General features: G+C 42.4%; 1 protein-coding gene and 2 long non-coding RNA genes across 3 annotated transcripts in view; 1 reads left to right on the plus strand and 2 right to left on the minus strand.

The window, feature by feature from the left end:
* The window catches only part of Slco1b3 (solute carrier organic anion transporter family member 1B3), a 1,042,880-nt gene that overhangs the window by 142,624 nt on the left and 873,209 nt on the right, over nucleotides 1-27,047 (minus strand). The gene's annotated exons all lie outside the window — the stretch shown is intronic.
* LOC142855419 (uncharacterized) lies at nucleotides 5,631-18,296 on the minus strand. Its single transcript, XR_012911507.1, has 4 exons — nucleotides 18,203-18,296; nucleotides 7,040-7,140; nucleotides 6,301-6,375; nucleotides 5,631-6,222 (listed from the first exon to the last, which is right to left on the minus strand). It is a non-coding gene; the product is annotated as an uncharacterized LOC142855419 (long non-coding RNA).
* LOC142855420 (uncharacterized) lies at nucleotides 18,449-23,701 on the plus strand. The gene is made up of 4 exons (XR_012911508.1): nucleotides 18,449-18,559; nucleotides 19,838-20,005; nucleotides 22,032-22,149; nucleotides 23,523-23,701. It is a non-coding gene; the product is annotated as an uncharacterized LOC142855420 (long non-coding RNA).

Below are 27,047 nucleotides of genomic sequence, written 5' to 3' on the forward strand. Positions count from 1 at the left end.
CACTCAAATCTTCATTCAGCAGCCATAATTTTTCAAGTCATAAATTGTGTTATACTACACCTCTTGTTAAAAAACCTCCTACGGCTTTCCATTTTCTCAAGATGAAAATGAAATTCTTTTTCAAGAACCATAAACCACTATGTGTAATCATGAGCACTTTTAATTACATTGACTTCTGTGTTCTTTGGAGAGAGAGTTGTTTTTGGTGTCTGGTTGGGTGGTTGATGGGCTGGTTGATTTCTGTAGTGTGTGTGTGTGTGTGTGTGTGTGTGTGTGTGTGTGTGTGATTACCCTCTATATGCTGTGAATACCATTAGTTAATAAAGAAACTGTCTTGAGCCTGTGAGCTTGTGATAGGGTAGAATAGAGATAGGCAAGGAAAACTAAACTGAATGCTGGAAGAAAGGAGGTAGTGTCAGGGAGAAGCCATGGAGCCACAGCTAGAGACAGACATGCTGGAACCTTTTTGGTAGGCCACAAGCCTCATGGTAAAATATAAAATAATGGAAATGGGTTAAATTAAGATGTAAAAGCTAGCCAATATGAAGTTTGAGCTAATAGGCCAAGCAGTGATTTCATTAATACAGTTTCTGTGTGATTATTTTGGGGCAGAGCAGCCGGGACAAAGAAGTGACCTCTTACTAAGTGTGTGTGTGTGTGTGTGTGTGTGTGTGTGTGTGTGTGTGTTATAAAGTCTTACATTGTAGCCTATGCTGACCTGGTATTCGTTATGTAGCTGAGGCTGTCCTTAGACTCACACAATTCTTTTAATGCATGCAGTTCCCAAGGAGGCCAGGGGAGGTCTTCAGATCCCCTGGAAACTGGAGTTACAGATGGTTGAGAGCCCTTATTTGAGTACTGGGAACTGTACTGCAAAAGCAGCCAGGGTTCTTTACTGATAAGCCATCTCTCTCTAGCTCCAGGAGTAATCATTTAGTAAGGAAAACAGTGAATACTTAAGCAACATTTCTACCATGAATAGCAGAATTTGTGTGATTATTCAATACAAAGTTCTCTTTCATCTTGATTCCTTTTGGAAATTACTAAAACACAATCACATTTCTTTAGGGGAAATTTCCTCTCTTTAATCTTTTGTTACAGAAAAGTTTAAAAACACATTTAACAGTGGAAGTATTATTACTATAGTAAACCCTGCACGCTTGTCACTTGCCTCGCTAATGGTGGTATATCTCTGGCTACTTTTCACCTGTTACCTTGCTCTGTGGTATATCTCTGGCTACTTTTCACCTGTCACCCCACTCTATGGTATATCTCTGGCTACTTTTTATCTGTTACCCCACTCTGTGGTGGTTTGGATGTGAAATTCCCACCATAGACTCATGAGTTTGAACTCTTTGTCCCTAATAGGGGTTGGAAGGTTGTGGAAACTTTAGAAAAGTGTTTCCCAACCTGTGGGCTATGACCCCTTTGGGAATGGAATGATCCTTTTACATGGGTTACATATCAGATGGCCTGCATATCAGATATTTACATTATGATTCATAACAGTAGCAAAATTACACTTATGAAGTTGCATCAAAAATAATCTTATGGTTAGGGTCACCACAATATAAGGAACTATATTAAAGGGTCACAGCATTAGGAAGGTTGAGAACCACTACTTCAGAAGGGAGCACCTATAGGAGTCACTAGAAGCCAGTCTTGAGGTTTGATAGAATGGCCCCACTCCTTGTCTGCTGTCTGCCTCCTAAGTGTGGATGCGCTGTGACCAGCCACTTCATGCCGCTACTGCCAGGCCTTCCTCATCACCCACAGAGGCCAGATCTGGGTACCAGATCCCCCGGAGCTGGAGGGTACAGAACTCCAGAAGTGCCTGCCACGTGTGCTCTTGTCACTGAGCTGCCTCTCCAGTCCGAGTGAAATTTTCCTGAACCGGGAACTGGAGATGGCTTATTGGCTTTTGTTCAAAGTCATTTAATTGAAAATTAGGCTCATGGCCACTGGGACAGCAGATGAGGAATGTCAAGTCTATAGCTGCATGGGCAAGTTCCCAGAAAAGCAAAAAGTGTAGCTATGAAAGGGGCCTGGGAGGAGAGGGCAGCCATTCCTCTCATGTTTAAGACAAACACGGTGATAAATAGTCTAAAGACAGGAACAGGGGGAGAAATTTAGATGATTTTATAAAGTTACAATGAAATAACCATAAGGAGAAGTGGGGAAGAGATGAGGGAGAGATTTGAATGAAGACACAAAAGCACAGTTTAGTAAAAGTAGAGAATGTTAGCCTTAGTAGCTTGCAGGTCTGTATAAGACACTAAATAGAGATGTGGTATTCAGTGAACTTGAAGAGCTGGAAGGTGTTGGGAATGAAGCTGGGAAATGAACCCAGGCAGCTACAGCAGAGTCCAACTAGAAAAGCCTTGGCTGTCGTTCCTTTCTTCAGCGGTAGATGTCAAGTATTTGAGGCCTTTTGAGAACTGTGTTGAACTATATATATGTAGCATTTTTAACAGAGAGGTGGACCACGACTTTAATTTTGCTTGTGACCGTTTCATCCTTCGCTTTGTCAACACGCACTGAAGCAATCCAGCAGTCTGTAGATATTTAGCTTCAGTTTGTGTGTGTAGGTGTGTGCACATGTTTGCATATGAAGATGTGTTCACATGGTGGCTGTGTACAGGCACAAATATGCATGTCAAAACCAGAGATTGATATTGGGTATGTAAGTCCTCACTATTTTATTTTGGAGACAGGGTCTTTCACTGACCTGGAGCTCATCATTGTGGCTATGGTAACTGGTCAGAAACTCCAGGGGTTTGCCTGTCCCTGTTCCAATTAAATTGAGGTTACGTAAGCATGAGGCAGTGCCAACTTTTTATGTGGGTTCTGGGGTCCAAATTTAGCTCTGCCTGCTTGCATAGCCAGCATTCACCCTCTGAGCCATGTCCCCGATGCTGAGCAATAATTCTTGAGCTGTTGAAATAAACTGCTCCATGTAATAGTTTCCTCTTGGTTACCACTGAGTGGGGGCTTCCATATGGTCAGCAAAGTTACCAAGGGGCCAGAGTCGCTATTAAAAAGGACTAATGAAGAGGTAAGCCATCTAAAGCAGAGTTAGCACCAATGATACATTTTTGACCTGACATTAAAGGCTGATTAAGGTTTTCATGAACTTGAACTTGAGTCTTTGCAGTGAATTACCAAGGGGTGTAATTGGAGTCACATCCTCTCAAGGTCTGTGGGGAATTCCCATCACATTTGATGAGAATTGTGTAGAAAGATCCTGGGAAGAGCGTGGCCCCAAGCTTCCTCTTGGGCTGCCTGTAGGGTTTGTTGTGGTTTCTTTCATGCACCACTCCTTGGAGACATGAATTTCTGTTCTTTCTCTACCTTCTACATCCTGGAAATAATGAAAAGATAAGGAGAGAAGCCCCAGGAGATGCAGAAGTCTTTTTTATTCTTCATCCTGTATCTGTGATTAATTTATTTATCAAAGAGGAAATTTCTTTCTCTATGATGGCAAATCACAAAATAGCATCAATACAAGGGAGGAAATGCTCTTACTGGTGACCATGTCCTCTCTGGAGGTCATTTCCTTGGGCCACTCGAGGACTGTGAGTTCTGAGTCACTCTGTCAGACCAAGGCCAAGGGTATTTAGAAACATCTCTGGATGCAAGGATTTCATCCAGAAAGGGCCAGTGCTCAGTGGGGAAGAGTAGTTAGAAACTGTGGACTAAACAGTGGGGCTGGGAGGAAAGAACACAGGAAAATACAGTATCTCTGAGAATGGGCAAAGTGGCGTTGTCTCTCCCAGGGATCAGCAAGGCAACTGTGTCAAGGGTCCAGCACATTTTTGTCTTTCTCTGCCTGATAAGTAACTGGAGTGGATTGTGATTTTGATTTTGACATGGAAGTTCTTTCTATGGCTCTGGATTGTGACTCAGATGATTTTTGTTTGTTTGTTTGTTTTTGTTTTTCTTCCCAAAGTTCTCCACCTGATCTCTTTTGGATAGAACTTTTATATCCCTCAGCTTCTACTTAGAGAAAACAAACACACCTGGTTATCTTCTGCTCAATGCTCCATGTCAGAAATAGAAGATATTACATAGATAACACTAAAAGGATAAATAGACACATGAAACAAAAATCTCCTCTTTGTGCAGAATGCCTCATTTCCATTTCCCAGTTTAGGGTTTCACACATGGCAGTTTTGAAGACAGGCAATTATCAAGGGCCAAAGATCAGGAAAAGCAAGTGGAGAAGGCAGATAAAATATCCCTGAACCAAAGATTTGGGAATTAGGTTTCAAAGACATTTTATCTCCACCCTAGAGACAAGTGTAATGAATTTGCCACATACTAACCATCTGACTTGGGGCTGAGGAGATAGCTCTGTGGTTAAGAAACATTTGCTGCATTTGCAGAGACCTGGGTTCGATTCTCAGCACTCACGCGACAGCTCTCAACTACCTGCCTCTCCAGCTGCAGGGAATTTGTCGCCCCCTCTGGCCTCCTTGGGCACTGCACAATTTAGTGCCTATACATGCATGCAGGCAAAATATCCACAAGCATCAAATAAAATAAGTAAATATTAAATGTTTGTTTCTTAGTTGTAGTTCTCTTGTTTACCTACTGAATTCCAGACCAAACTATTTGTATGTATTTTTCTGTGCTGTGTCTCTGCTGGGAAATATTGCCACATTTACGATGAGGTTCTCTATCACCTACATCCATGCTCGGAATCACCCACTGTTCTAAATGCAGAGCCTATCCACTGAAGAGCAAAGAGCAATAGCATGCAAGAGATCCTATTTTACTTAGTGGTAGCTTTGCCAAAAATGGGATTTTTTTTTTTTTGAGACAGGGTTTCTTGGGTAGCTTTGGAGCCTGTCCCGCTGTCCTGGCACTGGCTCTGTAGACCAGGCTGACTTTGAACACACAGAGATCCACCTGCCTCTGCCTTCCAAGTTCTGAGATTAAAGGGGCAAGTCACCATCGCCTGGTGAAGTGGAAAAATTTTTAAGTGCATTTGTGTTCCAGGTTTAAATAATAATAATATTCAATGCCTGTTTCAAATTAGAGAAGGCTAAAATTTTGGTCTGTATACCATGGGGTTATGAGTGCTTACTGCTCTTTCAGAGGACTGGAGTTCAGTTCCCAGTACCTATATTGGGTGACTGACAGCTGCCTGTAACTTTCACTTCAGGAAGTTTGACGTTCTCTTCTGGTCTTCATGTGTCAGGAGCCGTTTCAGGCTTCTTCTTTCTCACGTCTCACAGGGCCTTGGGGTGGAAATCTTGAGACAAGAAAACTTAAAGCTAGCCAAAACATTACGTGCATTACGTGCGGACCGCGAAGACTCGGGCTCTGGAGGGCACCACAGAGTGTCTTCAAGGCTTGCTGCTTGTCACTAATGGCGGGTGTTCTGGCCACTGACCTTGCAACTGCCCTGCTTAGCTGCCAAACTGCCCCACTTAGTTGCCTAGCTACCCAGCCCCTCCTTCCCTTCCCCCTTTCCTCAGTTCCCCCTTGCCCTAGCTCCTTTCTGAGGAGTATATAAGACGTAAAACTTGCTTCAATGAGCGGATGCCTTGACAAGGAATACTGCTTGGCGTCCATTTCTCTCTCCCCCCATGTCTTTCAGATAGTGCCTCTTCAAAACCCTGGAGTAACTTAGGACCTGCTGGGCGGGTCATTCATGGGAACCTGCATGAACATGTTCATACTCACACAGAGACACACAGATATATGTTTTTTTTTCAAAAGTATACCAACATAGGCAATTTGAAAACAAATTATAAATAAATGTGACAAAATTAAAAAAAAAACAAAAACAAGGAAAAAAAAACTACAAATACAACTTCAATTACAATGCTTCCCTCCACCAGTGCCCTCAGCGTTTTCTCTCTGTCACTCTGGGTGATCCAAGCGATTTACGGGCACGAAGCCACAGGCCTTCCTAGAATCTGTAGACCCAAGATTCCCCAGGGTCAGCCTCTGCCTGAGCTTGAAAGGACGCGAGGTGCCAAGACTCCGTGACAGCCCCGTGTCAGCGTCTGCCCTGCCATCTGTCTCTGGACGGGGTATTTCCTGACCTTCGCTGTCCTCAGTCATCCCAGCACTCGGCACTTCTGGATGAATCTGGGTAACAGGTCTCGGCCAGCTCGGCCTTCTTTTCCCGGCAACGCCTTTCATCTTCCTTATCTTTCCAGACATTCCTCAGAATTCATTTCCTACTAACAGAAAAATAACCCTGCAGTGCTGCAGGAGATTAATTCCGATCGAATTTCTGTCTGACTGTTAACAGAAGCAAGGGAGTCAGCTAAAGGCAATGCTTACCCCGTGAGGGAGAAGTTCTGCTTAGAATGGCTCACAGCGTCTGATTCACTCACTTCATACTGCTTCATGATACACCTAATTGGAAAGAGGAGCATCAGAGGATGGGGCCAGTGGTTTCTCCTTTAATTTCCTTCCCTGCATTAAATGACTCAGTGTGAAGACATTTGTATTGTTTGAAAATGAAGGCGCTGCTCTTGGGGAGGGTGTGGGACTTCGGGAGCTGACTCAGTGGTAAGCTCGGTGGCAGAAGACAGGGTGCCGCACTCATGGTCTTCTTACACAGGCACTATCCTTATGTTAGGAATCTATGGACATTCTAGAACAAATTCAGTCCCCTTCCTTATCACTGGACTCTTGCTGCCTTACCTCTTAAAGAATCCTGCTTTTCTGCCTTATGGTTGCTATTACTGTGGAATCATCACCTATGGCTATCACTAAATTAGCGACAGTATTAGCTGCAGTTATTAAGGTTACAATATAAGATGCACTGAAGGTTACTATAGTGCAGACACTGTACTGAAGACAATTATTACTCTCTTATATTGGGACCATGTGCAGTCTGGGAAAAGCGCTGTGATTTTAAGCTACGTTCCTGCTCTGAACTAAATCTTTAATGTTTTTGTACATAGACACACAGTCATGTGCTAATAAAGGACCATGGCACACTCTGATAGATGCATTGTCACCTTCTTTCACAACTGTGCTCACATAAACCTGCACGGTAAAGTCAGTCACTTACTGTAACCTTTAATGCAGCAGAGACAGGGTCAACGCCAGCTGGGTGTGGTCACAACACAGCTTGGTACTATTGGTTGCTCAGCTCTTCTTTCTGAGATAGTCCTTGTTGGAAGAAAAAGAGAAGCCTGTAAGACTCAGGAAGGAAAAGAAACTTCGAAAGCTTGAGGAGCCTGAGCTACAAAATTCACAAATACGCTTCCTGAGGTGCTAGTGCTACAAGCTGTAAAGCATTGCCAGGGAGATGTGTCAGTGGTGTTGTCTGCACTTGGCTCCAAATATAGTCTTTGTCCGCCTTAGAGTGGACTTTTCCGTCTTCCACGCTCCTGTAAGTAATCTCTCCCTATGCTCCAGCAGATAACACCCCTCATATTCCAATGGTGGGATCCTTCCTTTGTTCTGTTGATAATGCCCTATCTGGAGTGAATAGTCACTTGTTCATACCTCCTTTGAAGAAGTCATAAATCATCTTACAATAAACTGTGGAATCTGCACGTAGACGGAATACACTCTAAAATAATGATAAGGAGACAGAATAGCAGACATGTGAACTAGAAACGCAGTCACTTGTCAATACGTGCTGCATGTGACTGAGTGCACTGCACTTTTAGATGATACAATCAGTTTGCTCACACTAGCATCACCCAGACACATGAGTGGTGCACTGATGTGTTGCATTAAGACATCTAAAATTATTGCAGCATGTCACTAGGCAACAAGAATTGTCAACTCCCTCATAATCTCTTGGGATCTACATTGGATATATATATATATATATGACTTGTCAAAAAAGTCATCACAGGGCTCATGACTGTATTTTACAAAACTGAAAGACAGCATGAAGAGATTAAAACACTAAAAAGATGTGGTATGTCCAGACCCCTAGGAACTATAAACTCAGTGATGAGTTTAAGGGGGCTGGAGAGACGGCTCAGAAGTTAAGAGCACTTTCTGCTCTTCTGGAGGACTCATCTGACAGCTTACAGCCCTGTAATTCCAGTTCCAAGGATGTGTCTTAGAGTTTCTATTGCTGTGAAGACACCCCATGACCACAGCAACTCTTAGAAAGAAAAGATTTAACTGTGGTGGCTCGCTTACCATTCAAAGGGTCTATCATCATTATAGGACATGGCAGTGTGCAGGCAGACATGGTGCTGGAGAGGTAGCTGCTACATGTTGAAATGCAGGGAACACAGTAGACTGAGACACCGGACAGTATTTTCACCATATGATACCTCAAAGCCCACCCCCACAATGACACACTTTCTTCAACAAGATCACACCTGCTCCAACAAGGCCATGCCTCATAAAACTGCCACTCCTTTTTGGGGCCATTTTCTTCCAAACCACCACAGTAGGAAACTCCCCCTTTTTGCCTCCATGAGCACCTCACACACACACACACACACAATGTGTATACACACATGCAGGCAAACACCCATACACATAAAACATTAATTTTTAAAACTAGAATCCTGTTAAAGTCAGGAAAAAAATAAATTATATAATACAATAAAATTGGCATTAGTAAACCAGATGAACAAGGTAGACGACATCCCTGGCCTTACAGACCCATGATGTTATGGAAGAGAACAAGATACAAAGTCAGAATTAAAATTTGAAACCATTGCATTGTTTTAGATAGAGATAAAATGAGATGCAGGAAATAAACAGGTCATGTGATTAGTTAGGTGAGTGCTATGGGCATGAACAAGCCTTTAGGTAGGAGGTTACAAGATGGACTTTCTGAAGAAATTCACTTTTATCGAAGCCAGTTAGAAAAAAAGGTGGCCAGGTTGAGGGAGATAGGAAGGCGCAGCTCTGATGAGCTTGTTTAAGAAATAGTGGGTTGAATAAAGGCCATGTGCCGCCATGGGGGAGGGACAAATCATAAAAAATTTCGACTTTACCCTAGAAGCAATGAGAGATTGTTATCATTGTGCATAGGTGTGTGCTTTTGTGTGTGCATATGTGTGTGTTTATATGTATGTGTGTGTACTTATGTCCATAAGTGTATGTGTGTTTGTGTATTCCACATAGACAACTTAGCAGAACTCAAGAAATAGATAGCCTGCTAGGAGAAAGGGGAGAAAAGGAATGTTTAGTAGAGCCAAGAAACAAATTTGCTCAACTTCAGAGAGACAGAAAAAAGAAATAGTTTTAGAGAAGACAGATACTAGATTACAGAAGGTCAAAAGGACATGAAGTATGATGATCAGTGGCATCTTCATTAGAGTTTCTATTGCTATGAGAAAACATTATGACCAGCTTAGGGAGAAAAGAGCTTTTATGTCTTATACTTACAAGTCAGTATATCACTGAAGGTAGTCAGGGCAGGAACCTAGAGGCAGGGACTGAAGCAGAGGCCATGAAAAGGTGCTGTTTACGGGCTTCCTCCTGTGGTTTGCTCAGTCTGCTTTCTCATAGAACCTAAGACCACCTGCCTGGGGCGACCCCCCCCCACAATAGGCTGGGCCTTTCCACATTGATCGCCAATCTAGAAAATGCACTATAGATTTGCTTATAAGTAAATCTGGTGAAGAATTTTCTCAATTGAGGTTCCCTTTTCCAAAATGACTCTAGATTGTGACACGTTGATATAAAACTAGCCAACATAACTAGCATTGGGAATTTAGACAACTCTGAGAAAGATCAATCTTTTTTAGTCACTGTGATTATTTGCAGGTTAATTTTAAGATGATTCCCCCCTAGGAGACTTGCAGATGTAGAGCTCAGGATCTAGTCTGGGGGTCACTTCAATGTTTCAGTGGGAGAAGACACTTGACATCAAGCTTTCTAAACTGAGTTCGATCCATGGAACCCACACACTGGAAGGAGAGAAGCAACTCCAACCAACTGTTCTTTGACCTTTATAGATACATTGTGAAATGCGTGCTTACACACATACATACACACACATGCACAGAGATGCACACACATGAAAGAAAGAGATAAAGAAAGGAAAGAAGAAAAGAAAAAAGAAGGAAGAAAGGAAGGGAAAGGAAGAAAGGAAAGAAGGAAGAAGGAAGGGGAAGATGGAAGGAAGTAAGGGAAAGAGGATGGAAGGAAGGAGGTCAGAAGAAAGAAAGGAAGGAAGGAAGAGAAGGAAGGAAGGAAGGAAGGAAGGAAGGAAGGAAGGAAGGAAGGAAGGAAGGAGGGAGGGAGGGAGAGAGAGAGAGAAAGAGGAAGGAAGGAAAAGATGGAGGGGGAGGGAGGGAGGAAGGAAGGAAGGAAGGAAGGAAGGAAGGAAGGAAGGAAGGAAGGAAGGAAGAAAGGAAGGAAGGAAGGAAGGAAGGAGGGAGGAAATATTTTTAGAATAGCTGTTCTAGAATGGCTCCATCAGCACACACTTAGGGGTGAAGAATCTGTTGTCAAATGCTTGAGAACTCCCATGTTCAGTTGTTAGTTGATGAGCATTAGGGGACAAAACGTTTTGGTCATGGGGTGATTTCTCACCATTCAGAACCTAAAATCCTACCCCAAGGCATCCTTTAGTTCTTAGAGCATCCACCCCCTTTTTATCTGTAACCATAAATCATTTAGTGAATACTCCTAAGTTTTGTTGCATATATTCATGAAACAGATTAATCCTTCAACATTAGGTTAATTGCATGGCCAAATACTGTGTCAATTTCCCCTTCCTGACTGAGCAGAAAACTTCTTTCTCCCAAACTTACAAAAACTTTGTCCACACAATTCTTCAACTGTGTATCAGACAACAAACCTTTACTCCTCTGCCACTGGAAGTGTCGTCAGACATGAATTGTGTGGTGAGGGCACCTGGCTTACCATCTCCATCCTTATCCCTCACCCGGAGGAATGACTTGTTCCTAGGGTGTTTTCTCATCCTTCTGTTCTGCAAGCCCACATGTTGGGAAGATAAGAGAATGAGAGACATTTAAAAAAACCATTTTTGCAGATGTCATAATTTTTGTCATCTTGACACAAACAAACCTAGATGTGTCTGAGATGTGTGAACTGCAATGAGGTATTGTCTCCAGCAGGCTGGCCTGTGAACATGTCTGTGGGACATTTTCTTGATTGCTGATGACTGGGGAAGAACCCAGCCCACTGTGACTGGTGCCACCTCTAGGTGGACGGGGCTGACATACAGCTGTGCATCCCAACCAGTGAGTGCGTCCACATCTCAGCTCATCCTTTATCAGGGAACATGTCCTTACTGCCTTTGTGCAGTTAACTGTTGTGCAGTTAACTGTTGACTTAAGAGCATAAACTCCTTATCCCCACAGTTTAGTGGGCTCAGAAATCCCAATATGATTTAACTGAGTCTTTGTACTAGTTAATCTTCATTGCCAATTTTATCAGATCAGATTCGCTGTGGAAACATACCTCTATGTGTGTCTGGGAGGGCATTTCCAGAAGAGGTAACTGAAGAAAGAAGATCCACTCAAAAAGTGGGCAACATCATGCTATGTGTTGGGCTCTCAGAAAAAGAAAATGAGAAAGAGAACTGAGTGCCAGCGTTCTTCTTTCCCTGCGTCCCGACTATGGATACAAAGTGACCTGCTACATCAGTCTTGATGCCGTGACCTCCCCACCATGATTGACTGTCCCCTCAAACCAGCAAGCCAAAATAAATGTTTCCTTCCTTAAACCGTCATTGTCTCTCTCTCTCTCTCTCTCTCTCTCTCTCACACACACACACACACACACACACACACACACACACACACACACACTGTCACAGCACGAGAAATGTGAAAAATACAGTCCTGTACTTGAGATTCTCTCAGCAAACTAGGTATGTCTCTCACAAAGCTTGAGAGAATCCCCTGTGAACATGTGACTGGGAAAGGGTCTGTTCCAAGGTCATGTGTTGTGGAACTCCTTGAGAGCCACTGGAATTACTGTCCCTGACTGATGATGACTCGAGTTCATTGCAACATGAGCCTTCCAATAAGGCTGCTTGAGCAATGGAGAGCCAGCTGGTAAGATACAGACTACGGTTTTAGTAACGTCACCAGGGAAGAGACACCTTTCCTATGATATAGGACTTCGGATTATGATTGTTAGAGCTGAGACCTTTAGGGCCTGTCTTTGACCCAGCCTGCCATCGTCTTTGGTGGTAACCTGACCAAACCCTTCTTCTACCCTAAGATGCCTTTGGATCCTCAAAACTGAGGAGACAGAAGTGAAACAACTTTGCTTTCCAAGTGAGGTTCCTAAAAGGAAGTGGATAGAAGAGGGTCGAACCCTTTCTCCTTGCTCACAAGGAGAGCAGTTGTCTACTGTAGAACATAGGTACATGGGGGGAAAAGACAAAAGTATTAAAATTATCTCATATATATTTCAATTACATATATCACAGAGACTATACAATTGAAATCACAATTTATATGTGAGCTACTATATTTTCAAAGACTTATCTGAAATCTAATTTTAAATGTTATAAATGAATTGTGCCTCTGAGCTTTACAAGTTTTGAGATCAAATCTCTAAAACAATGCATGCTGAAAGTCTCTGCTTCTCTTGTGATAGTGTTCAGCACCCCAGGGTGGGAGGTGAGAGGGTAATTAATCTACTTCCAGAATTAGCAAAGGAGCTTTTCTACTGCATCTGCCAAAAGTAAGATTCCATTTTAGTCAATAAGAACTTTGCATTAATTCAACATTTGGATGGGGTCCAGAATCCGTTGCCGTAAGTCTTGCTTAGCCACTGCTTGTTTCAAGTAAGAGCCAGACAGTTTGTTTATCTTAGGCGCTTGCTTGATCAGTTACTCCCCTGGGAAAATGACCTTGTTTTCATCTCAAACTCCAGAGAAGCTTCTTGTACTGGGGAATCTTATTCTAGTATGTGTCCAAAAAGTCAAAATCTGCAGTTCATCCACAGCTACCAAAATCTCAGTTACTTCATTAGCAAAGGTTTTCAAATTCTAACCTTCCCTCCTTAATCTTTCCCATCCCTGTTAATTCAAAAACACAGAACTGTTCAAAGCTATTGGAATTCCTTCATTCCATTCTACTTTCAGTTCCTGTTCCAGTATGAATATGAAATGCACCGTAGCAGGATCATGTGCCCTGTGTGGTCTAGGAGGTCTAGAACACTTAACAAGCATGATCTGGCTAGAAGGAGCAGACCGTCAGAGGCATGGCTGTGAGGGCTAGGCCAGATACAGCTCGACTTTTCACTCCATATTTCCCATCTGCTAAGAAGTATAAAACCTTAACACCTCCTGCTCCTCTTGCTTTGACTCTACCTCACCATGGGCCCCGAATCAAGAGTTCAAGACTACCAGCAGAAATCTCCGACACGATGAGACAAAATAAGCCCTCCCTCCCACCGGTTGTTTCTGTCTGGTGTTTTGTCACAGCAGTGAGAAAAGTAATGTAGAAAACTGGTACCAGCAGTGGGGTTGTTGCGGTGACTATTCCTGACAGGTGACTTGAGAATTGGTTTGCGTGAGTAATGTAGAAAAATTGCAGATGAAGGCTTGAGAAAAACTTAAAATGTTATGATCAGAGCTTAGTAAGTAATTCTGTTAGGAGTTCAAAATGTCATGAGCCAGAATGTCAATCAAAATGCAGATAACAGTAAACACTCATGAAGTTTTCGTTGGAACAGGGCTTCTGTTGTTAAATTCAACAAAAATGCATATGTGTATGCTTGAACGTAACTTTTCTACACTTCAGTCCTGAGACTTTGAGGAAATAGAGTTTGAAGGTGAAGGAGTAAATTAACATTGAACAGGAAGTTCTGAGACTGCACAGCATTCAAGCAATGGCACGCTTATTGCTGTTTTTATTGGTTTGTACAGTGAGAATCAGGAACAGACACAACAGAAAGACATGAAAAGATTTCGGTTTGGTCCAACAGGCCTATGTAAATTTGAAGATAAAATCAATTTTTCATTCCTAAAGAATTCGTTGTATAGAAGAAGCCAAGAATCCAGGTAGTATAGGATAAGTTTATAAAGCAAGTACTTGGCATGCCGAAGCAGGAGGATCAGGAGTTAAAGACCAGCTCTGCTGTAGAATAATCCTTTTGTACATTGTAAAGATTTGTCAGTCAAATTGGTTTAATAAAACACTGATTGGTCAGTAGCCAGTCAGGAAGTATAGGTGGGGAAATCAAACTAAGGATGATGGGAAGGAGGCCAACCAGATGCAGAGAGAGTAGGAAATGAATGTATCATGTGGCAGAACATACATAAGGAATATAGGTTAACTTAAAATGTAAAAGTTTGCTAGTAGCAAGCCTGAGCTATTGTCCAAGCATTTATAAGTAATATTAAGTCTCAAAGTCAACTATTTGGGAAGCAGATAGGTATTTGGAAGCAGTCAGAAGGAAGAGAAATGTTTAATTACAGCGCTCCAGCATGCGGTGAGTTTTAGGCTAACCTGAGCTACATGGTGAGTTTATGCCTAGAAACAGGGGAGAAATCTAAAGTGCTGAGGTCTGGGGATATAGCTCAGACTTGGCATCTGGATAACAGGGAAGATACTTCAAGGTCATCGCAGAAACTGCTGGAACCTCATCATTACAGGCTCAAGGGCATAAACTTTCAAGAGTAAAAACTTGAAAAACTTTCTCTTCGGAGTATACTACCACCTATTTGCAAAGGGCAGCCCAAGAAATTATTTCCTTGAGATTTTTTTCACAGTGGTCAACCATGCAGACATGTGAGATCACTGTGAGCTGAGCAGGTAGAGTGACACCCTGTGTTAGCAACAGTGGGTACCATCTGTGTCCCACTGATAATGAAGGATGAAGTAAAAGGGAAGAGTTGTGGGGTGATGGAAGATTCTGTCTAGATTTCAAAAGAAAGACAAGGAGGCTAGACAATGCATGGCAGAGTATGATTCCCTGTAGTGAGCCACTAAGTGAAGTCATGAAGAAGAAATATAGAATGCCCACTAAAGAAACCAAGAGACAGGACCTGTGCCTGCAACCAGCCAGTCACCAGGGTGAGGCGACTTGAATCCTTTGTGTCTTATACCACAACATCATTTGTCCACATGCTGAGCAAAACCTGTAAGATTTAACCATTACTGTGGTAGATTTTTCTCAGACCACTGAATAGTGGAAATCTGTGCTTTTCCTTTTCTTTTCCAGTACCTTTCAACTAAAAGTTTGTTTTTATTCATAGAGGAGTCTTTGGACTTCTTTTTTAACAACATTGGAACTATGTAGGGGTGTCCAACCTTTTGACACTGTGCCATAGTGTTGTCCTATACAAATGTGTTGACTTCACTCACAGGTATTCTAAAATGGATGTAACTTGCAAGCCATGGTTGGATGTGCCAGGTAGACTTTTAAAACTGTTAGAAACTGAATTTTAAATTATGAGATGGTTTGGGGGTCCAGAGGTAGAATGTTATGCACTTGCATAAAGTTTTCCCCTTGCTCTTGCTTGAATGCTTAGTCCCCAGCTGGTAGCACTGATTAGAAGGTTCTGGAAACTGGAGGTTGAGATTACTCTGAAGAATAGGTGTGCCTTTGAAGTTACACCCAGTCCCCAGACTTTGCTGAGTTTCTGTTTCTTTGATTTTAAACCTCACTGTTACTGTCTCATTATGGAGCCAGGAACACTGGAGACAGGACTATAATGATACCTATGACATCATGAACCAACCAACATAAACCATCCTCTCCTTAACTTGGTTCTGTGAGGCATTTCACAGCCATGAGAAATAACTTATACAGCTTGTATAAGGTGACAGAGATAACAAGTCCCACAATATAAAGAATCTTAGGGATTGCTAGTACCCTGGATGGAAGCTTGAGTAAATAATTTCATTTATACAGGACAACAGTTAATTTTAAATGTCAATGGCACAACCTAGAATCACCTTGATATAGAATATCAATAAAAGATTGTCTCCATTGGTGCACCAGTGAGTATGCCTGTTGTGGGAGCTGCCTTAAGTTAATTGGTATAGGGGAACCCAGCGCACTGTGGGTGGCACCATCCCTTACCAAGAGACTCTTGAATATATGAGGGAAAAACCAAACTGAGCACAAGCAAACAGGCAGGTGAGAAATGTACACTTTTCTGTCCTCTGGTCTTGATGGTGTGTGATGCATTGTTTGAAGTCTGCCATCTTGACCTCCCTTCTATCATGGACCATAACCAAATTTTGAGCTTAGGCACACCCTTTCTCCTCTAAGTTGCTTTTTGTCAGTCAGGGTATTTTATTGCAGTAACAGGAAAGTCACTAGAGCAGAAACTGGTACTGAGTTAGTGCTGTAATAAATGCAACCATGCAGATTTCATGCCCGTGGACTATTGTGGAAGAATTTGAACTTATGGGTAGAGGTTAATGCTGCAGGAGGACCTTCCACTCCTGAAGTATGAGCCCATTGTGCTGCAGGAGCGCCTTCCGCTCCTTCAGCCAATAGTTGTTGAAATACCAGCCCACTGGGGCGTGGTCTATTTATCTTTGAAAAAAAGCGGCAAGCCTCGGCCCGCTCTCTTGGTTCCAGTGCTTGGTTCTTGCTCCTGCACCGGCGACTAGTCTCCTTTCCTGACCATTGATGTTTCGTGAGTTTTACCCCCCTAAATAAATATCCCTTTAAATCATAAATCATAACTGGTGTGGGATTGATTTGTGCTTAAGGTGAATGGACCATTCTAGAAGAAGTTTAGAAAAGAGAATTGCAGAGAGAAACATAGACAGGGGAAACCTAGCTCATAGAAAGGAATAAGGACTGCCAGGAGCAGGGAGAGGGGCTATTTGTGTGATACTTTAGCTAAGAAACTAAATTGCTGAGCATCCGGGATCTGGAGAAGCATCTGTGACAGCTAAGAGATCAGAACCAGTGAAAATGTCCTGCTTGGAACCGAGACAATAGGAAAGTGTTTAAATCATAATTCTCAACCTCCTTGTTTATTAAAAACTAAACATTTCCCCAAAGTCTCTATATAACAATATAGAAATTATTAGGTTAAAACATAAAATTAATTGATTAACACCGAGAATCAATAATCACCATGTGAGGTATTATTTACCGTTCTCCATCTTAGTCTTAATAGTCTTTGAATATAAAATGCGTTACTCTTGAAAAGTTTCTGGAATAATTTGGAATTACTAGAGCCAAGTAGACTGTTTGTTTAGGCAACAGAGAAGAAATATGAAAGAAAATCAGAAAGTCAAACCAAAGACTAAAATCCAACAAACCCTAATGATTCTGGCATGGAGCCACTAATTTTTTATGTATGAGTGTTTGTCTGCATGTATGTCTGTGCATTCCATGTGTGTAGTGCCCAAGGAAGCCAAAAGAGAGCGCCATTGATGCTCTAGAACTGTCAATGTGGATGCTGGGAACTGAACCCAGATTAGGTCCTCTGGAAGAATAGCCAGTGTTCTTAACTGTGAAGCCATCTGCCAACTCTTAGCATTATATATCTATGTGCATATAAAGATAAACATCATGAAAGCTCCAGAACTTAGCCACTAACATGTTCTTCGCTGTGTTTTTGATGTTCAAATACAGTGTCTCATGTAAAAGTAGGGAGATAAATTTAGAAAATGAATTAAAGAAACTGGTTTCTAGAGCCAAATAACCAAGCGCATACCAAAACCATAAACCCTTCACCCCACCACACACACCCCGGGTTGTCCTTCCAAACTAAGTGTGTGTAGTTTCACCAGGAAATACTCCCAGTGATTTCTGACATCACAGCAGCTATTGCCCAGGTCCCTTTCCTTTCCCAGGCAGATTTCATGTCAATGACTGCTAGAGCCCAGTTTTCAGGGGTAAAATACAGTAATCTAGAAAGTACACATGCAGAAGTATGGAAAAGTTAACACTCGATTTTTATCTGAGACCAGCAAACTTGATGCCTTTACTGTTTAAATATTTGGGAATCACTGTCAGGGATGAAGGAATAATGAGGAAAGAGAAGAAAGACACAGATCTAGAGTAAATGAGATAGTGATTTTAAAATAGATGTCTCTATAATTCACAGTTGCAAAACAGTTCAATAGTTATGAAAACATACAAACTGTATGGTTGGTCGCCAACTCTGAGATTAGAAGCCTAGTCTGCCAATATTCTGATAAATTGGGAAATTTAGAGATAGCTAGGCTTCCCCTAATATATTTTCTGAACATACCAAGCAAAGGTCATAAACTGATTCTGTTAGCCATCCAGCGAATCAAACCAAGAGGTGAGGAAAGCTGTGTAATTCTACCTAAAATCTTACCTTCTCTATTTCAAGTGGGCGGAATGTGAGTGAGAGAAAAACCCAGGTCTTCTCCACATGGTGCGTTCCAGCCGTGCCCCCACAGAGAGCTCTCGTCCCTGCGTCCATGAGTTATGGTTCGTTTTCATTGGCTCTTGTCCATGCTCAAGGCTAAACGTTAGCCGTGTGAGCAGTGCCAGGCTAAAAGTGGCCTGGAAAGAATTCGCTAGAGTATACAAGTCTAATTATCTTCTGGAGTGAGGAACCGGGGCTGCTTTATCATTGTAACTGCGTCTGTTCGTGGGCTGCTCCTGAAGTCCTCTGGAAGACTCTTGTCCTTTTTCTTCATTGGAACAGAGCTCAGAGACCAAGCCCAAGGTTTGTTAGCTGCTTTCTTAATTGAAAGGCAGCAATAATGTTTAACCTTAAGTATCCTAGCTAAACGCATTACGCTAGAGCACTACTGGAAGGCACTGCACCTACAGGGACAGGGCCTACAGGAATGAAGTTAGGGCCTTCCTTGGAGGATGCATGGCAAGGCAACATTAAGATCTTTTCTTTCTTTTCCCATCTCCCATTTTCATTTCCCCACTGCCAACAGGCAGGCCTTTTCCACCACCACACACTGTTCCCCACCATGATGTGCTGAATTATCACAGGACAAAAATCAGTAAGCTATGTGGTCATCCCCTCAGTGACTAATACAAAAGTCAGTAGGCTATGCGCCTCCCCCTCCCCACCGCCCCCGTGACTAATACCTCCTACGCCTTTAGCTAAAACAGACCTTGGTTCTTTGTAAGTTAACTGTCTCAGGCATTTTGTTACAGGGATAGAGAGCCAACACAAGCAACTTGAACACCGAGAGATATTTTGCCACTTATTAAAATTTAAAGACTTCCTTTTAAAGCTGAGAGTCTATCTTTAAATAGGATAAAATTTATACTATCATAATACTACTCACTGCTATCAAGTGGCAAACTAATATTAAAAATAATGTAATGATGGGGCCAGAAAGATGGCTCAAGGATGAAGAGCACTGATGTTATTTTCATGGGGCCTAGGCTCCAGTCCCAGCATCCACATGGTGGCTCATAATCATCCTTAACTTCAGTCCCAGGAGCTTAAATGTCCTCTTCTTAGCTTTTTGGGCACCAGGCACACATATGTTGCACTACATACAGACAGATAAAATATGTATACACATAAATCTTGTTTTAAAAATCGCATAGGAACTTTGGATTAGTGATACATAGGGTAGATCATGGGGCACTCCACGAACAAGCTTGTGGTATAAGCCAGGATCTCTGAACTAAACCAGGACCCTGAATGTGGGACCCAGACTAGATCTGGTGAACTAGGGAGAGTGTGGATAGCAGAGTCTGGTTGACTCTCCAGACTACAGCCTAGAGAAGCTGGATGTGGGTTTATCTGGTTGGGTAGAGCAGCTGGATCTCTGCTTTTTCTTTTGTGAGCAGTTGTGCCCTATCTGTTGGTGAGATTGAGGTATTGAAGTCACTTTAATTGTGTTGGGCTTAAGCTGTGTATTAAAAAAAAAACATAATGGTCTCTAGTTGATCACTCTCTTCCCTTGATTCTCATATAACTAATTAACTCATGGAATATGGAACAATCTGATGGTGTGCAAATTCTCATTAGAAAGGAGGCTTGAATTCCATCTAGAGGGAGAGTCTTCCTCACCAGAGTTACTGGATCCGTCCTTCGGAAAGATCTGTCTGCTTCAGTCCTCATGGCATATCAACCGACACTGAGGGATGGAAGTTTGTGATGTCAGGCACGTGTGACATGTTGGATTGCAACCTAAAGGTGAGCTGCTTCAACTGTGGCCCTTGGAAGCAGTTGGAAATGTGTTGTTGACAGCGTACCCCATACCACAGAGGTCTACATGTTAACATGCTTTTCCAGCAGACAAAACATGCTAAGGTGCAGTAAAACTGCTTCCTAAGGATTAAGGAATTTACTGGGTTAATTAACAATGATGGAATAAAATGCTTGAAAGCTTACAGGGAAAACTAGAACGAGAATGGAAGGGAGTGTGAAAGGGAAGAGAAAGAAAAGGCATAATTTTCATGATTAATCTTCCACACTTACCTTAGCAAAACATTCCGTAAAATTATCAACAATTTATTAGGAATGACTTGAAGAATTAGTGTGATTGGCTGTGGTGGTAGCTCATGCCCTTAGTTCCAGCATGATGTGGGGTTACCATTAATGAATAAAGAAAACTGGCTTGGCCTAATAGGGTAGAACAGACCTAGGCAGGAAAAACTAAACTGAATGCTGGGAGGAAGAAGGAGAAGTAGGAGAGAAGCCATGGGGTCACTGCTGGAGACAGACACACTGAAACTTTGCTGGTAGGCCATGACCTTGTGGTGATGCACAAATTAATGGAGATGGGTTAAATTAATATTTAAGAGTTAGCCAATAAGAAACTAGAGCTAATGAGCCAAGCAGTGTTTTAAATAATATGTTTTCTTTGTGATTATTTTGGATTTGAGCTGCCAGGAACAAACTAGCAGCCTCCTCACAACAATTGGCACCCCAACATGGTGGATTAAATCCATGTAAGACCTGAGAAAACTTGGAAGGGATCTCTGGACACACACACACACACAACAACAACAACAACAAAGTTTAGCCACATTTTTTTTCTGAATAGGCTTTGCTTGCTGGTGGCACACTGCAGCTCCCTTAAGAGAGGTGTCTTGATTCAGTGGTAGCAGTTAAAAAGCCACACCATTTTGAAATGCTGACTTTCTGGGCTGTGCTGCCAGTGTGACCTCTGGCTCTTTCAGGAGACTGAGCATTTGAATGAGGTTTGTGAGCAATGTGCTGTGGCTTCCTTGGTGGCAAAATGGACCAGCTGTGTGCCTAGAAATGGGGCACTGTGCATGGCTCTCAGAGATGGTGAGCAGCTCTGCCATGCTGAACAAGCAGGCAGTACCACATTTCCCCTAGCAATGGTACCACTTAAGTTCATAAGAAGGGCTTAGCATTTTAAGAAGCACTTCTTGTCAGAAAATAATTACAAATACCCAATAAAGACAAATTCAGATGAAAAAGACCTCTAAATGGGTCACAGTGCTGGATAAATGTATGTAGGCTTGTGAGCTAACTGGTTAGCCAATATGGGCAAAGTTTTGAGCTTTGGGTTTAGTCAGAGAGCCTATGACAACCAAAAAAAAAAAAAGAGCAATAGAAAAGCATTGGAAGGAGGCATCTAGTGGCCACCCCTCTCCTCCACACCTGGATGAGTGCACCCATAAACAAGCTCACTTTCTACGTATTGTCTGCTTTTAGATCACACATACACAAATTAATTGACAGAATAACTAATTAAAATAAAAGGACTGGTAAAAGGTTGGGATCTGGGGACAAGTTGGCAGGGGGAAAGGAGAAGGTCTCTCTGGTCTCTGGATTGCATGGGATCTCCCCACAGATGTGCTCTCAGGGAACCTGGACACAGCCCAAGTCTATGGCGAACACTTTCCCCTTCTGTGCTCCCATTCTGGTGCCTTTCTCAGAGGCACCATCTGTCCTGTACACAGACCTTCCCATCTCAGGACAACCTCCACCACATCTTCCTTAACCAGACATTTCACCGGCTTTACTCCTTGCTCTTTGGTCTTGATATAATATCCTAAGGGTTCTTTGTTTGTTTGGTTTGGTTTTTTACCCCTGTTCACAGGATCAAATCTGCTGTTCTTCCTGGAAGTGGATTTCCTGTTATCTTTAACAAATGTTTGGAGGTTAAATAGCTCCTCAAATACAGCTGCTTGAAGCCTTCTTCAAATATCTGTGTCATGCATTTGGAATTTAACCTTCCACCTAGATGAGAATTTCACTTTCTGTACATGGTCAATCTTCTCTTCTATGCCGGATACTTGGTGCTACGGATCTTCCTGTTCCCAGAAACTTACGACAGTATCTGACACCACAGTAGATACTCAGTAAGTGTCTAATCAATCAATGAATAACATAATCAATAAGTCATAGATCTACTCAGGGTCCCGGCTTCTCCTCATGTACTCCTGTATCTTGCTCCTTGGATCCCCTCTCTCTTCCCTCCACTTCTCTGTACTCTGTCTTGTCAAGTGGGGAGTTTTTATGGAAACTAGAAGGGGAGGCGTGGTGGGGAAGTGTGTGTCGTCCTGTTTTCTCTTCCCCTGCATTGAGAGGAAGGGAGCAGTTTCCTTCTTGCATTCTATCATCCTAACTATTTCTCCTTTCATTCTTGAGAGAAAAGAGACCTGGTGCTTTTCTTATTGCTGTGGTCAAATACCCAACAAGAAACAACTTAAGAGAAAGAGCGGTTATTTAGACGCATAGGTCAAGGAAATAAAATCCATAATGGTGGGGAAGGTGCTGCGGCAGCTTTGTGACAACGCAGGTCTGGAAGCGGATGATAGACAGGAAGTGGGGTGGGGCTAGATGGTCTTAAAGCCTTCCTTCACTCTGCTGTCCCATTTCCTGCAGCAAGGCTGCAGCCCTAAGTTTCTACAGCCTTCCAAAGCAATACCACCAGTTGTGAGCTAACCATCCAAAACACGAGCCTGTGGGGACTATTTTCTACTAAAATCACAACAGACATGAACCAAATCACCTGATCTAAGGGATGGGGATGTGGCTCAGTGGTAGATGTATGTCCAAAACCCTCCATTACTTTGGCAGAGTCCTTTACACCCGGCCCTCGCTCCTGTGAACAGATGGAGAATATCTTCCCCAGAATGTGCTGTCTGTTTTATGTTAAAACACGCTGGCTTTGTCAGATACAAAAATATTGGAAAACTTTACACATCTTAAAATATTGGTCAAGAACTGAAATGTTTGCAGTTCATGATATTTTTACACAAATATGCTATTTTTACTAAAATAAGTTTAATATTTTATATTTGGGGAGGTATAAAATGCCCTCCCTCCTAATCTCCCCTGCTAGCAGAGAAGGAGGACTCTGAACTGATTTCTGCCCATCTGGAAAAGGCCATGCAAGAGCCAGGATCCTTACAAGAGCATCAGAATTTTGGAGGATCAACAATGTACATGCTAAACACATTCTGTGTGGTGTTCATGGTTTTTATAACATTTTTTCTTGTGGTTTTCATATATTTGATTTATTGCTTATGCTTTAACATGTTTGCATTTTTAACTGTTCTTTGGGGGCAATAAAATGTCTTTTGGAACTTTCAGAATGTACTCTGAAATTTATATTTTTGGGAAAACTCATTTAGGGGTTCTGTCTGGAAGTCAAGAGGGAGGCCATAGAATGATGGCATAGAGTTAAAGTGAAATATTATGTGTTTGAGTTTTTAATCTCTCTTTGCAGATGTGTTCCGCAGTCTGGGATGGTGGATGCTATACATGATCCTCAGCTCCGTAGAGACATGGTGATGGAAGCAGCCTCAGAACTGAAGACCTTGTAGACAAAGGCACTACTATCCCTCTGCCCTGATCAGGGTATTCCTACACTGTCCCCACCAATCTCTCCAGGGACATCAGAATATATGAACTAAGCCATTCACAGACCTTCCAAGTCTGGAGTTTTGTATCCTGCTGTCATCACCAAAGAGGAAGCAAAGGAGGAAAGAAGGGATGGAGGGAGGGGAAGAAGAAGAGAGGAAGGGGAGCTGGAGAGGAGGGGAGGCAGAAAGGGACTCTTTAGTTATTCATCTTGGCCTAGATCAAATTTTTTTGACCTGCATCCATCCAAAAAAATGTTTGATATGAAAATATAAAGGTCTATCTCTCTTGTTTCTGGTACTATCTCCTTTTTAAAACTTTTGATGAGGGTCTCAGGATGGAGTTTGGTGGGCAGAGTACTTGTCCAGATGCAAAGAACCCTAGGTTTGATCCCCAGTGCTGATGAATGCCATCAACTACAGAACTCACAGGGAGAGGAATGGTTGAGGAGGAGGCTTGGGTCAAGTCACTCTTGGCTTCATAGTGAGTTAAAAGTCAGTAGGGCAGCTTCTGGTAAGGTTGGTCAAAATACCTACTGAGCCCTGTGCTGGTTAGTGTCTGTCAATGTTACACATCTGGCCATATCTGGAAAGAAGAAATATCAACTATGGAAATGCCTCCATCCTATTGGCCTGTAGACAGCTGTGGGATGTTCTCTTGCATAACTGAAATGGGAGGCAGTCCACTTTGGATGGTTCCACCCTTGTGCAGATTTCCTGGGAGGTAGAAGAAAGCTAGCTGCACATGAGCCTGAGAGCAAGCCAGTAAGCAGCTTCTCTCCATGGCTTCTGTTTTAGTTCATGCCCCCAGCTTCCTGTCTTTAGTTCCTGCCCTGGTTTCCCCTCATGATAAAGTCTAAGCCAAAGACAAATAAATGAACCCTTTCTTCACAAAGTTGCTTTGAGTTGTGGTGTTTATCACAGCAGTAGAAAGCAAACCAAGATGAAACTGAAGCTTGATATTTTCCCCATCAACCTTGCTCTCTTACCTTCTCCTCCATGGGCAATGGGTAATGTGCCCGCATTCTGCTCTTCATCCTTAGACACAGTTCTAATGAGCCAACCTGTGGTGTGCAAGGGATCAAGACAGTCTCCCATTTAGGGCCATCCAGGACTGAATTAGGACCCACCCACTGGAGCAAGATCTGTTTTCTACTTCAGTTTTTACTTCTTGATAAAGAATAGTGTGAGTAGGAGGTAATTTAATATCACATAAACGAATCAAATGGGCTGTCAAGGCACCTGTCTTGTTCCAGTTGGTTAGTCCCATGAGTCCTAAACTGGGTGAGGAGCATAGATATCTTTTAAACAAATAATAGTCTGGGCATCCGGCCTACAGAATTTTTCCAAAAAGACCTAAGATAACTTGGCAAATTTCATACCAGTAATAAGTAAGAAATCACAGGAATTGCAAAATGGAAAAGGAAAAGGGATGCAATGCATTGTTCTTACAAAAACCAAGTGAAGAGCCTGTGAGACAACTCAGGTGATAAACCGCTTGCCAAGTAACATGAGGACTGGATTTCAGATCCCCAAACCTTCATAAAATCTATGTGTGGTAGAAGGGACCTGTACTCCCAGTGCCGAGGGTGGGAGGAGAGACAGCCCCATCTCTGAAGTTCACTGTTCAGTCTCTCCATCAGAATTAGAGAATTTCAGGTTCTATTAGAGACTCTCTAAAATGTAAGGTAGCAAATGTTTGAGAAAAATGCCCAGTCTTAACCTCTGGCCTCTAAGCGCACACACACACATACACACACACACACACACACACACACACACACACACACACACTATATGCATCCACACACATACGCAGGAATCCACATACACACTATATGTACACACACACATACACTATATGCATACACACAGAGATGCATACAGGCATGAACATCCACACAGGCATGTACATACACTATATGCACCACAGACACATAAACAGACATGTACACACACACACTATATGCACACATACTATATGCACACACACTATATGCACACAGACACACAAAGAGACAAATATAGGCATGAATATCCACATAGGAATCACATACACTATATGCACCACATACACAGACACTTGTGCACACATACTATATACATACACATTACATGTACACATGAACACACACGTACAGCACACATGCAAACAAGTGAAGGCATAATTTAAATTTCTCTTTTCCACATGATTGTCTAATACAAGATTCTAAAAGGTTTATAAGGCCTAGTGAAAGTGGTATCCTAGCTTGTTTGCTGTGATAAAACACTTGCCACGAGCAACTTAGGAAAGAAAGGATGTATTGGCCTACAGGTCCTGATCACAGCCTAGAATGCTGGGGAAAGTCAGGGCGGGAACTCAAGCAGGAATAGAGAAAAGAACCATGGAGGAAAGAGAGTTGCTGGTTTGATCCCTATGCCCTGATCTGCCTGCATTTTTTTTTTAAATACAACTCAGAACCACATTGAAGAGGTGGCACCACCCACAGTGGGCTGAGCCCTCCCACATGATAATTAATCAAGATAATATTTCCACAGACTTCCCTGCAGGCCCTTCTGATGGAGGGGGCACTTTCTCAACTGAAGTTCCCTCTTCCCAGATGACCTTAGCTTTGGTCAGTTCTACAAAAAAACAGATGCTCAATGGAAACCATGATGTTATTAGGCCTTCAAAGCCACGTCAACAGTGACCACCATCTTGTCATTGACCCTTTAACAACGTGATAGGACAAGGCCTTCATCGTGGAGCATTATCAGTTTCTGATGATGAAAATGTCTCCCACTCCCACAATTACGGCAGACTGGGATATGGCTTGTAATTCTGAGAAAAGTAATATATTTAGCCATCTCCTGGAAAGCAGACCACTGTGTCAATGAGCACACCAGCAATCAGCTCTTTAAACCCTGGGAAGCTTGTTTAACTTGCAGCCGGGGGAAAGATGTTAAGTCTTAAAGAAAGGAGCCAAGAAACTGCTTAGTCCCGTTATTATTAGCTGACCTGAAAGTTTCTGGCCAGTTTACAAGACTTGAAATTTTTCAAATTGGATTTATATATGTTTATTATACAATAATCAGAAAAATCAAATTGTAAGGGCCTGAAGAAAGACTGCTATTAAAGATATTTTTGGAAAGCCTGTTTTTCCCCTAGAGCCATGGTCGTCTTGGAGTATTGCAGTGTGTCACTATTGAAGGTCATTGTAGAATCAGCAAGATGCTTCTCCATGACTCACCTTCAGCAGCGTCCCAGTCAGCAAATTATAAGGAGGGACGATGCGTCATTGTGGTATAAAAAGGATGAAAAGAGGAGCATTTCCTAGGTAGGTTTTTGTCCTAGTGATGTTCCTGTCTCCAGTAACCAAGGACCCAAGGAATGAGCCATCTGGTCCTTTTTG

Source organism: Microtus pennsylvanicus, chromosome 8 (assembly GCF_037038515.1).
Source record: "Microtus pennsylvanicus isolate mMicPen1 chromosome 8, mMicPen1.hap1, whole genome shotgun sequence".
NCBI classification, from domain to species: Eukaryota; Metazoa; Chordata; class Mammalia; order Rodentia; family Cricetidae; genus Microtus; species Microtus pennsylvanicus.